This window comes from Ostrea edulis, chromosome 6 (assembly GCF_947568905.1).
Source record: "Ostrea edulis chromosome 6, xbOstEdul1.1, whole genome shotgun sequence".
Classification (NCBI taxonomy): domain Eukaryota; kingdom Metazoa; phylum Mollusca; class Bivalvia; order Ostreida; family Ostreidae; genus Ostrea; species Ostrea edulis.
Genome location: NC_079169.1, coordinates 91714248 through 91727631, shown reverse-complemented (window position 1 = coordinate 91727631; position 13384 = coordinate 91714248). Strand labels below are relative to the sequence as shown.

At 34.1% G+C, this 13384-nt stretch overlaps 1 protein-coding gene across 8 annotated transcripts in view; it reads right to left on the bottom strand.

The window, feature by feature from the left end:
* LOC125645652 (ETS homologous factor-like) overlaps positions 1-13384 on the bottom strand; it is a 45582-nt gene that overhangs the window by 12201 nt on the left and 19997 nt on the right. Inside the window, exon 1 of one of the 8 annotated variants that reach the window (XM_048871310.2) lies at positions 6142-6317. The exons of 5 other annotated variants lie outside the window; for them this stretch is intronic. The gene's annotated coding sequence lies outside the window, so the exon portion shown is untranslated. Of the gene's footprint in view, positions 1-1819; positions 2031-6141; positions 6318-13384 lie in introns of those variants that run through there. 2 more of the 8 variants (XM_048871311.2, XM_048871309.2) reach the window with 2 other exon arrangements.

Sequence of the window (13384 nt, the reverse complement as noted above, 5' to 3'; positions counted from 1 at the left end):
ACATTTACGTGCAGTGCCAAACCATAATTGCACAAAAAGGAAAGTCCCTTAGCACACAGACCAGAATAACACAACCTTTAGGAGGGGAGATAACCTTCCGAAACATGACCAGGGATTGTAAACCTCCACCAGGTTCCACACGCTGCGGTGTATCCATCAACAAGGATTGGGCATGCTCGTCGTTGTGAATATATATCACTTAACCCGCATTGAGCTAGCTCACTAGCACGACAATTAAAAGTTCTATATTTATCTCGCACAGATCACTCACGGCTGATTGTATGTTATCGTCTTCACTCACACGGAGACGTTCACGAAATCGAATCAGTTCATCTATCCAATGAGAAAAATTGAATACTAATCCATGCTGTAGATTTTAGTAAGCAGTTCATATTCACAGATAAACATACGGACAAACTGGAGCAGAGGCACAAGCCTCGTCATGGAGATGTTCAAATGTCATGTCGTGAAAAAACATCTAACAACAAAAATGATTTCTTGGAAAAATACCACCCTACGCGAGCGCCATGTTCAAATCTCATCTCGTTACCCAATTACTAAATAACAAACTTAATTACTACTATCGCAAAACCTCTGACAAAATTACTTCGTGTTGTTATAAAATAGCGACGATCAGATTATCTAGGAGAGCTTTTGTTAATCAACAAATAATAGAATACCACCATTTAAAAATGTATGTGTATTTTACTCATTTCAGAAAGACTATTTTACTCTTTATTTTATGAAGAAATAGTTATTCAACATTTCCTTGAACAGGTATTCCAGGACAAGCCTTGAAATGGTGTGTCTCATTTACTCGTCTCGGTAACGTTTTTATGCAAGTGACACTGGAGAAGACAGAGAGTTGATTGTGGATGTTTTAAAGGTTACAAACCTACTTATGGCCTTACATAATGTCTATAAACAATTTAGAATATATCTGTTTGTGTGCTTTTTTCCTACCCTTTTCATACTTCATTTTATTTTGTTGTGTTAAAATGTACATTGAGTACCATTAAAACAACGTTTGTATACCACGACTACACGAACGCTGGCTACGGGTATAGTATAACGTTACTCGTGTCCTTTCTATTGGTGATTAAATCAATCTTATATCTATATGTATTTCAATCCTTGTTATTTTCAATGTATGAAGTGTGATAAACTTTAAAGTAGTCCGTGTGTAGTAAATGATAAGATGTCAGACCCCGTGTTCGTAATTTTCCTTAATAGCTTTTTTTTTTCTCCATGCATGCTGACATATTTGCTGACAATGTTTATATTCTGTGGTAAATTTTGTGATGCAAGTTATTAATTATATATAATCATTCCTCCTTCAAATATTAATTATTATGAATTAAATACGAATTAAATTAATATACGAGAAACACGTCTGAAATCGTACTCCTATTCCTCCTTCACATACACGCTCTGGATGTCAGCATATATCATCTGAGGTGTGGGTGAATATTGATTAAAAGATGTAGTATCCATATCGGAGTTTAAACGAATAACGGAAATTTTCTAATGATCAGGCAATAATGCTCGTTTTTTTTAAACCGCTAAAAATGCCACCGATTTTTGTAAGCTCATGCATATTAGGACCTTCATAAAAAGATATTCAATTGAGCCTCGACCCAATTCACAAACAAAAAGGACCGTCTCACTAGCTCATACATGTACATGCATTCCGTCTCGGTGAAGAGAATCGGTTGCTTTTCAAATAAATTATGCATTAGTTAAAAAAAAGTTGATTTATTTCATTTATACTTTCATTAACATAGTTGAAAAAATACAAAAGGTTAAAAATAAATCTTACCAAAGGAGTGAAATCATTAGCGACCTCATAGCTATACGACAACAGTTCAGAAATGGTATGAGACGGGTTATGTAGAAGTAATAATTTGACATGATTGATTACCCACAAAGTGCACCCCAGGGTAGGCGATCTAACAACATGGGTAGGTATTCCGTGATTGATACACAACTATTTTACATAGCTCGGTGTCTTGTCGTACATATATGCAGTCATTAGGCCGGAAACCCGGATATAAAAAACTCAAGAGAAAAGGAGCGGGAAATAAATACAAGAGGACAATACTAAGAAAATGGATTTTAGGTCAAGGACGTATACCAAGCTCTGGACGGTGAAAATTCATTTTATTTCAAGGATTGTATAATTATTTGGGAAATTGTGTTATCTATAAGATTTCAGTATCTTGGTAGTACATTTGTAAATATGCATTCATTGCCTGGGGATGTGTTAATAGGTACATAACCTGCAACATTAACAATGGAGAGTAAGAGTACACCTATAGCTATCTAATATTAACAGTTATTCCAGATTAACATCAATTTCAAACCAGATGGGTGGAAGTTTACAACTTTATTTTTATAAAGGTTTATAATCTGTGGCGAATCTAGAGGGAGAAACGGAAGTTGGAAACCCCCTTCGGATGAGGATTTTTAAACTTCAAAAATGTCGTATTTTGCCAGTTTGGACTCTTCAACCCCTTATTTGGCGAAAAGGGTATCAAAAGTAGGTCACAACCACTTCTCCCTTTGAAAATTATCTAGATCCACCCCTGTTTAATTGCTAACTTAACTGGCGATAATCAAATACTTATACGAAACAAATGCATATTAAAAAATTTAGAAAGCAAAATGGATTTTTTTTGTAGTTTCTAAATGATAAAACACCACAATATGTTGCCACGTGCTTGAGAGACGGACATGCATGTACAAAGTTTCTACCTAGGGTAGTCTCCCCTAGTAGCATTATCGGCAGGGAGAAACAGGTGTTCCCTGACAGGGACGAGGGACTCTCCTCTCCGAAAAGTGATATTTAACCCACTTGCAAACTTTCGCGCAGTTCTAGTTTGCTGTAATCTGATTAGATGTGTTAATCTTGTGCATATCAACATAATTAATGGCAATTTGAACCTAAAAGCCCAGTGAATCCTTTAAAACACACTGACCACCAATATATTGGAATAACATATTTATCGAAAATTAAAGTCTTGAAAATATTTTTTTTAAAATCCCCCAATTTTAATTAGTAAATTACATCAGAGGGAGGTGAACAATTAATGAAAATAATAAGGAAGTAAACCGACATTCTTCAAAAAGCCAGGTAAACGTTAGATTGCAATGGCAGACCGTGCGTGTTATGTAATCAAACACCGATTCCATATATCGACTATGATGTTCACATGGGAATATAAAAAAAAATAGCGAGAATTAAATTGAATATAAAGAATGGGTGATAAAAACATCATGACATACATTTTTCTGTGTTTATAAATAACACATGATATAATCTATAGGACGATATTTTGTTTTTATAATATAAATAACACATGATACATCGGGCATTATTCTGTTATAGTACACAAACATGATGCATTATTGCAAATCGCATTCCTGGATGGTTGGTTGTTTTTTTTGGGTTTTTTTTTTTTACAGTAGAAACTTTTCAAAATTTATATTTTCCAAGGAAATACGACATTCAAACGGACAGGCTTAGAGCTTAATTCAAAATAAAATAGAATAATTCCTAATTCAAATAAATCGTCATATTTCAAATAAAATATCATATTGAAAGGATGAAGACCTACCCAGCATCGGTAATAATTGGACGGTTTCAGTGCGCATCAGTGGTGTTTACCAACGACTGAGATAGATATCGGGATTTGAATGATTGGTCATATATACATAATAGAGTGATATAGTAATCTAATTCCCGCCCACACAAGGAACAAGAATTATAGCATACAGAGTAGATATACATGAACTACAAAAATATGTTTATCGACGATGTTCTTGGACATCATACACACCTTTTCTTATCAATGTTCAGAATTAAATCTCGTAGTGTACTATGATTGGTTTACTGGGGTTAAGGTTGTAAATTTATCAGCAGGATCACCGTTCTTCGTATTTCATATTGAGGTTCATTTATTCGCACCAATCATATAAATGACATCAGCGGTATAAAACATATTTGCAAAAAATACAATTGGATAAAGCAGAATTGTGTATTGGTACACATACACACAGAAATATAAGATATATATATATATATATATAAATTCATTTTTGAAAATACACAAGGGTTTGAACTGCAACGCTTCACGCCGGTATAGAGCGCTAACGCGTTTCATGAAGTATGCCGACGTGAAGCGTGCATGGATTTTCGAAAATGACATTTATTTTTTTCTATATACATTCTACTTTCATTTTTGTCGGAATTGCCAATCGTTAGAAATAAAGTTACTACATGGATACTTTTTAAAGATTAATACGCTCATTGTTTACAACTGCAATGTATTCATGAAAATGGCTATCATTGCTATTTGTAAAGGTATCAAAGGCAAAAACATTAGAAATGTAAATATATACGGAATGAATTTAATATTGGGGCATATTATGCTATATAACCTGGTTTGGGTCAGTTTACGCTTATACTCCGAGAATTTGCAGTCCTCCTACTTAACCGTACTGGGCGGTCAAAGGTGAATACGTCCTACAAGTTCATTTGAAAATTGAAGTTCTTTTGATAATAAGAATGAACAGTTCTCGGTAAATGAATAGAAAGCCCTCAATCAGTTTTACAAACGCTCGTGAAGAAGAGGAATCTTAAACACATATGTAATAAGGTGAGAATATGAAAACAATCGTCATTTTACATTTTAAAATTTAATGGTATTTAATCATTTTATAACAACACTTCTTCTAAGTCATATTTTCGCGTTATGTAATACTTTTCCGTCCTAAATATACTTTTAAGTCCATCACTCCTTTTTAATTTTTGGCCATTAATTCTGGTATAATGGATGCATGTACATGTGTATTTATACGGTCATGTTAGAGGTTTTTAAAAAAAAAAATCTTTGTTTACAGACAAATGAATATTAGCTGTGAATGGTGATTACAAGTAAACGTCAACGCTTAAAACTAGATCTAAACTTCAAGGCGTATTGTTTAATTATTTACAATCTGTGTATGAATATTTGTGTGTCACACTTGACTGCCCATTCTTAAGATAAAAGGTTTTTGCTTGATATAGTTCACCCCTTTATAAAAAAAGAATGTTTTGAATTACGTAATGATAAAACGAAGGAAATCGGCATATTAATGTTTTTAATATGATGAGAGTATCAAGGACTGATACACAGATGTAAAGTAAATTAGCAATACATCAAAACACTCATTTAATGATGCGAAGTTTTTAACTAACGACTGTTATTTGAATATATAAGTCACGCATCTATGCACGAAAATAAATATTTGCTCCGATTGCTGCGTTAAGGTCTGTTTGAAATTGACATCAAATACATATCTATTTAGCTATAAAATGAAAGTTTAATAAGCGAACAATGCAAACAGTTGTCAGAAAAAGGTGAGTCAGTAAAATTACCGTATTTAGATTTTTAAAATAAATTAATAACCAGTTATGATAGAGACTCTTTAAACTGGCCCTTGTTGACCAATTATAAATTTGATGAACATTAAATTAAGAAGCAGTCGATTTATTTTTGCGTGCAAAAATATTTGACAGACAACGAGTAATAAAATATTCAAATATAGAGACAAATATAGCCGTGTCTGTTCAGCATAAATATCCTATTGGCAAATCGTAAAACTGTAAGCCAGACAGTTGAAATTAAGCCTGTATTTTGAAATAAAGGAAACTGATAGCAGTATAATAAATGAAAATAATTTTCATTCATATCTTATCTGGGTACTGTGTGTCCTCTAAGTCTTAATTATATGCGTGTCAAACGTAATTTCTTTGCAATGTGTAAATACATGTGTTCAGTAGTACTTATCAGTCTTAGAAAAATCAAGAAAAGTCCATGAGTATCTTAAAAGTGCTTACTAATGTCATTCTATACTCTACACAACAATCTGAAAGAGTAGATAATCTGAAACTTACAAATTTCTTACCCATTACATGCCGTCAACTGCATGGCTTCGTTAGTAACAAATTAGAAGCCTGCCATCTTATGTGTGTATATACATGACGGATACCGAATTAACAACAACTAAAATCGAGGTAAAAAACAACAACCAAAAATTCAAATGAAATAGTTTTCTATCTACATTTAATTCATAGATGTCCAATGAAGCGATACTCACATTGTTAAAACCTGGAATTCCCCATTAATAATATGCAAATCTTTGGTTTCTATCCCAACAGAAAACATCCCATATAACAAAACTATAAACTATTGAAATGTAAACTATTAAAACGTCGTTGAGGAAACACGGATGCGAGTCATTTGTGAATTTCCTAAACCTTAGTGTGTCAATGTCCGTGGAAAGAGTTGATGATACATACACGTATGTACACTAGATCTATAGCAACTGAGAAACATCTACTTCTGGCTCCGAGTCTTGGATACTGGGGAGTTGTATTTCATATGTAATGTACTTGAAGTAAAAGTACATACGGAAGCTGCCAGATGTCAATCGTTATGTGCCTGAGAAGTTCACCTGCACGTCTTCCACAACTAACAAAGTTACCCCTAAATACATGCATAGGTGTTTGTTTATGCTGACCAATCTCCGCTACATTTTCACTTGGGTGGAAATCCTTTGTGTGAAAAATATCTACTTTGTTCACCTTTGTATTTGATAGTCCGATAAATTTTAAACGACGAGTGATTTTTCATTATTCCGCATCAGTTCAGTACTACTTTATGAATTTATTTTCGAATTTGCAATTTTGTAATAAACTTAAGAAAAAAAAAATGAAAGTTAACTAAATTTTGGAATGAAACATTACGAACAAATTCGTGCATTTAATAAGAATCGCTCCAACATAAGGTAAATAACTATGTAAAGCGCAAATTACTGAGAAAAATGTGTATTTAGTCATTGCATTATAATATATTATAATACTATTAGCCACTAAATTACTAACTAACTTGTCCTGCAGGGATACTTAAAACACGGTGCGGTGCAACACGTGGCTTTCTGTTTGCTCAAGAAATGACAATGGAAATAAAAATTATCTATTATAAACACGTGTTACAAACCGTATCGTAACATCTTTCTAACTCTTCTCAGTTAAGGATTTTGTCGTTCCAGTAATGGCGAGGTACCATTCCATGATAAAGGCGACGTAGACATAAGAGCGCATGCGCACAAAAGAATACCTCACTTTTACAAGATAAGTGCTATACAAACTTCGTTATCACTTTCAAACAACATTTGGTGACGGAGAATCATACTTGAAAAGATTCTTAATCATTGTATGTCGTTATAAGCATTAGACCAGAAAGCATTTTATTTTTTTTACAAGATCGACTATTTATAATCACATCTATGAACACTGCAACATTTAGAAATGTACGCAAACTTATATCATATACAGAACTACATTATGTATTATTTATATCACGTACAGAACTATCACATTGTACACAGACTCATATCATGTACAAAATTTATACACTATACATAAACTTATATGATGAGTGTCCAGACTCGGATCAAAAATACTTATATTAAAGTGGGTATGGGTGTTTGGCATGCACTTACTGTGTCAAAACTTCTTGACAGCTTTTCTTCGCTATCTCATTTTTATCAAAATACATCTACGTAATACTTAACCTTTGTTATAAAATTACATTGTAATTAACGATGGGTCAGCAATAACGTTCCAGGATACGACATGTAAAGATTTTTCTTATTGCATCTCTGAAGCCTGCGTTACATGTTAATTTAGATTGATTGATTAATTGTATCTTGCTTAAATTCTCGCTCGAGAATTTTTCACTCATATGGAGGCGTCACCAAGACCGGTGAAGGGCTGCAATTTTAGGCCTATGCTCGGCGCTTATGACCATTGAGCAGTGAGGGTTCTTTAGCGTGCCACACCTACTGTGACACGGGGCATCCGTTTTTAAGGTAATCTCCGAGGACAATTCATAATTGTAATTACACCCCATTTCTTTTTCTCATTTAACACAATTTTTTTCTTCTATTTTTATTTTCATACAACTCTCACGCAATCACCTATATTACAAATATTATCTTTTATACTTATATGTATATGTATATGTATGCTGATCTATAGCCCTGATTATGTGTATGTTGTTCACCTTATATTTCATTATGTATAAAATTGTATATCTGATGTGCCAGATGGCACAAAGAAATAAACTGAATAATATAGAGGACCCGTGACATTCACACCCGATGCCAAGCGTTTGGCGATGGTACTGTCAGTCTGTCGCGGTCGGGATTCAAACCCCTGCCTCCTGCATGCGGGGCGAACGCTTTTTTTTAATTTATTTTTTTTATCTTTTATTCGGGGCGAACGCTCTAACCTCTTGGCCACCGCGGCGGTCATGTTAATTTAGAAAGGCTATTTCTACCAATAAAATCTGTTTGATGAATAAGTCCAATCTGTTTTCAAAATTTTGATTCAAATACCAGGATGCAACGTTTCGTAAATGCCATATAGGTTGTCATCCTCTTGATTTACAGCATGAAGTTGTAATCTTGGACGGCATTTGTTTGTAAGCGGTATAATCATGTTTGTCCTTTCCAATAAGCAGGTATTTTACGTAAGAGCACCCCGTTTCACGTGTGTTTTGACACCCATCACGATCTCTAACACACTCCATACTCCAGCTTAGGCAAATCTCATATTAACACGATATTTAAGTTCATAGTAACGATTGAAAAAATACATTACGCGGTATCGGTGCTTCATCTGCACGAGTAATGACAGGTTAATACCAGAAACATTAAAGTCGGTGATTATAGATTACCACACGTTAAATAAACACATACAGGGGCGAGCGGTCCACGCAGTTTCTGCAGCAGTCCCCTCATTGTAAGAATCGTACAGATGGCGATTTAATACCGAAAAGACTCAAATTATTATCTTGATAATTTTGTTCTCAAATGCACTGCTCGTGTGCGTGCGAGATACGTAATTCTCTAAAGAAAAGATAACTCTATATTTTCCCAATATAATACATTGTACATGAATTATATTTGATCAATAATTATTTTCGTATTATGTATATACCTGTAGTACATTTGTTTTAAACATTTGTTAAAAGTATCAACAAGAAATATTTATTGGCTCTACCAGGAAAACTCATTACATAATTATTCGGTGGACTGCTAATTAAATGTATTAATGAACGTATTAATTGTCACATTGCGTAGGATGTCTGTGTAACACTATCTTATACGAGTTCTAGTCGATATCATTTGTATTTGATTTGAAATATCTATTTTACTTCTGTGTTTAAGATCGTTTCTTTGATTGCCATCAGAAATTTTCATACCGGTAATAATAAAAGAAATAGATGAGGTTTTATTTTTAAAATATAGAAACAAACCCATTCTTAGGTTATTTCGAAACAAAGAATTAACTTCGTTATGATTTTTCATAGGAAAGATTTCATCAATACATTACATGGTTCCCGTTACCTTCCACATTACACCTCCATGATTTCATATGAAAATGTTCACTCGTGTCAAGTTATTAAGATGACCATCTAAATTGTCAAACAAACACAAACCAATACAATTCTCAAAGTCCGGAACTGCAATAAATAGTTACAAAAGCATTACAATTCTTGTTCTTTTTTCACAGTTGAATCGAAAGTACTTATCGAAGTACTTTATCCCTATTCTGATCTTATTTCCACGTACTAACTTACCGTTCAGTAGTCTTCCGCACTCTTGGCTACGATCTTAACATTTTTCACGAACGATTTGTGATCATCAATAAATGATGAAAGACTGAGAGACATAAACTCTAGATAAAAGAGTTATAAAGTTTATTGAATGAAATGGCATGGCAGAGAACTTGGTGACGCTTTGGATCGATACCGCTGAAGTGAGACACACGGATCTATCCCCTAACTTCCCTTTCTGTTGATTGGTAAATACTGACCAATCAGAATTTAGTCCTGAATACCCATGTCAGCATCAATAACTTAGAAGTAGGTATGACTTGATATGAAATATGAAGCTTGTTTGGACCCCTTCATACAAGGGTTTTCATATCTTTTATTATGTAATAGTGTTACTAAAGAACGACAGAATATGATTTTTTACGATGTTTACACGGTTTATGGCCCGTTAACATCATTTAACGTTCAAAAATACTTATAAAAATGATTACTGTATATGTGGAAAGACTACCATATGCTAATCGTGATATTCTATTTATTATAATTGTTATTAACATATAATGTACTAATGGCAAATAGAACTCGCTTTGATTAATAATTCATGCGGTTTTATGCAGGTATGTGATCTACATTTCCTTATTAATTTCTATAACTTCACAGAAAGCTATAATTTTATAACATCTGAAATACCAATTGAATAGCAGAAGTGCACCGTGGTGTCGTTTGAATTCAAAGAGAACCGTGTGTTTAAACGACAGATACAATATGTAACGCGGAAACGCAAAAGAGCTAGACCCGAGACGCCCGAGGGCGTTCAACATATGCAGAGTTGTAACAGATAAAATAAAAAGGATAATTTTGATGATTATCTTTACTGCATCGATGAATGTCATGTACTAGAAATAATTCTAAAATTATTGATGAATAGTTGTCATAGATGACAGGTATACTATATTTTCTTTAATTTCACATATCAAGCAGTGACGATGGTGTCTATCAGAACTTGTGCATCTGATGGCTGAAGCTCGCGAGAGCACTTGAAGATTAACTGTTTTGATGAGGAATGCTAAGATTATACGATGTTGTCAAGGACTCTGCATCCACTCACTGCTACTTGTGTCATCTAGAGTTCCATTCACACAAAAAGACCTTCTTTCCGACGTGTCTTCCTGTTTAAAAACTACCATGTATATTGAAAGTAGGACCAACGACTAGTAACAAGATCTCGGTCAATTGTTAGGGCTAGGTTTCTTTATTGGGGTAGGGGGTATAGGGGGTAGTTTTGCAGTGTACTGTATTCTAACGGGTTTTTTTTTTTGCATCATTGTTGCTAAATCATGACTATCAAGAATAGAACAGAAAAAAGTATTATACTACATGTACCATGAAACGGTCCTCAGCACAGCCATTAAAGTGTAACTACACAGTTCTACACAGTCACGAGTCAAAGAATCCGGGGTTCGAATCACGGCCGCGAGAGACTTAAGTCGTTAAAAAAGGTAGTGACAGTTCCATCGCCAAACGCTCGGCATCAGGTGTAAATGTCACGGGTCCTCGGAGATGACCTGTCCCGTGTCGCAGTAGGTGTGGCACGCTAAAGAACCCTCACTGCTCAAAGGCCATAAGCGCCGAGCAAAGGCCTAAATTTGAAGCCCTTCACCGGTCTTGGTGACGCCTCCATATGAGTGAAAAAATCTCGAGAGAGACGTTAAGCAAGATACAATCAATCTATCAATCAAAGAATCGTATTGTGTTTTGCTAAAGAATGCAAACTAAAATCATGGGGTCCTAGCGCGACATATTCGATAGTGAAGGTGTGGTCAAGGAAACCGGAAGAAGGCGGATATACCAGGTGTGACAGGTGACTGACAGTGTGAATTTCATTTAATTCAAAAGCTATATCAGGATACATATGTACATTGTACGTTAATGATGTAAAGTTTCTGACAAATTTTTATTTACCATAAAAAGTATAGAGAAATACCCGTATTTTTCGTCATTTGTCTATCTAACATCGTAACACTGCCAGTATCACTTAAAAGTTCTCAAATTTGAATTTTGAGATGACAAATGATTTTTTACCTGTAGCATTTTCTGTGTAATGTTTTCTTTATAATTTTTTCAATTTTTGCTACATTTGAAGTTTAAAAGTATGGAATGAGTATACATTTTTGAAAGAAGCCATGCCGACAAAAGTACAAATACAAATATTTAATGACAAACATAATCATAATTCACGATGGAACGATTAATTACAATCGCTATCATATTACATTTTGTATCTTATTAAACCCACATGCATTGCCTCATTAACAGAACTAGAGTTTTCTTTTTGAATTCATTAATAAAAAGGTATATCGGTAGTAGAGGCCAAACTGGACCCCCGAAATAAATGCCGTTCTTGTTTTAAAGTAAAGAGCCCTTTATAGAGTTCACATTTGGAAAATATAATTACGTCAATGCTTCTTGAACCTAGAATACAAAGTCGCTCGTTGTTTTAGAATAAAAAGCACTAAAACTATTTTTCCGACAACAGAAGGAAGGAAACTTATGTACCCATAAATAACTTGCAGTATTTACTCATCATACTAAATACTGATGGGATAAACAAATTAAGCAAAATAATGGTCGAGTTGGTACATTAACCGTCCTGACATTTTTTTCCTCGTATCGATCAATGTACTAGTTGTTTTTGTCTGTATTCCGACGTCTGGGGATATTTTTGTTGTTTCTATCATCATTTGTCGTTTTAAAAATGTATATATACAATCTCAAATGACGCCATATACTGAAAACTATGGTGAATCACACACGTATAAATATAATGTTTTTTATATATGTATATATATATATGATATCCCATGTAAAAAAAAAAAAATGCGGCCTGTTTCTTGATGATATCAATCTGGTCGATTTTTTGGGGGGTGGGGAGGGGGTCCACATAGCGATTTTTTTTTTTTCGAAACGTGTCTCAGATTCAAGTATTTCACACGAAATGATAATAGTACAATATTCGTTGTTTTATTTATCTATTTTGGTGTGTGTTTGTGGGTGTGTGTGTAGGGGGGTTGGGGGTATTTTATTTCTGTAGAGGCTATATACAGTAGATATCGTGCGTTATAACCACGATGGGTTTCAAATATCGTTCTTTTGAACAGCGTCTTTAGGGAGTAGGTATGCTATCTGTAGTTCTCCTTCATGTGATGTCCATTTTAAACATTGTCTCTAGACATCGCTGTTTTTTGTGTGTTTGTTATGGTGGGTTTTTTTTTTACGATGCTGTATCGAAAAAAAAACCAAACAAACAAAACAAAACAAAACACCGAGCCTTGGCTTCTTTGCAAGTAAACTCGGGAACATAAAGAGGCTACATATCTTAAACACAGCAACGGTTGAAATATATATCCCGTAAAGCGATAACCTTACATATATATAGCGTGACACTAGGACCTACATGTATATATCTAAAATAGCTTCAAGAGTTCCTTAACAGAACGAGGAAACAGCTATCTTAGTATTCCTCATATAAAATGTCCCTGGTCGTGCGTGTGAAAGATGCGAGTATGGACAAATACGTTGAAAAAAAAAACAACATGTAAATTTTTACTGGCTTCACAAAGAAAAATAGACAGCGACGAAAAAAATGAGTGATATAAGATAACAGATTTTGACATTACATAATTGGTACCGTATAAGTTTTACATAGTAAGAATTAA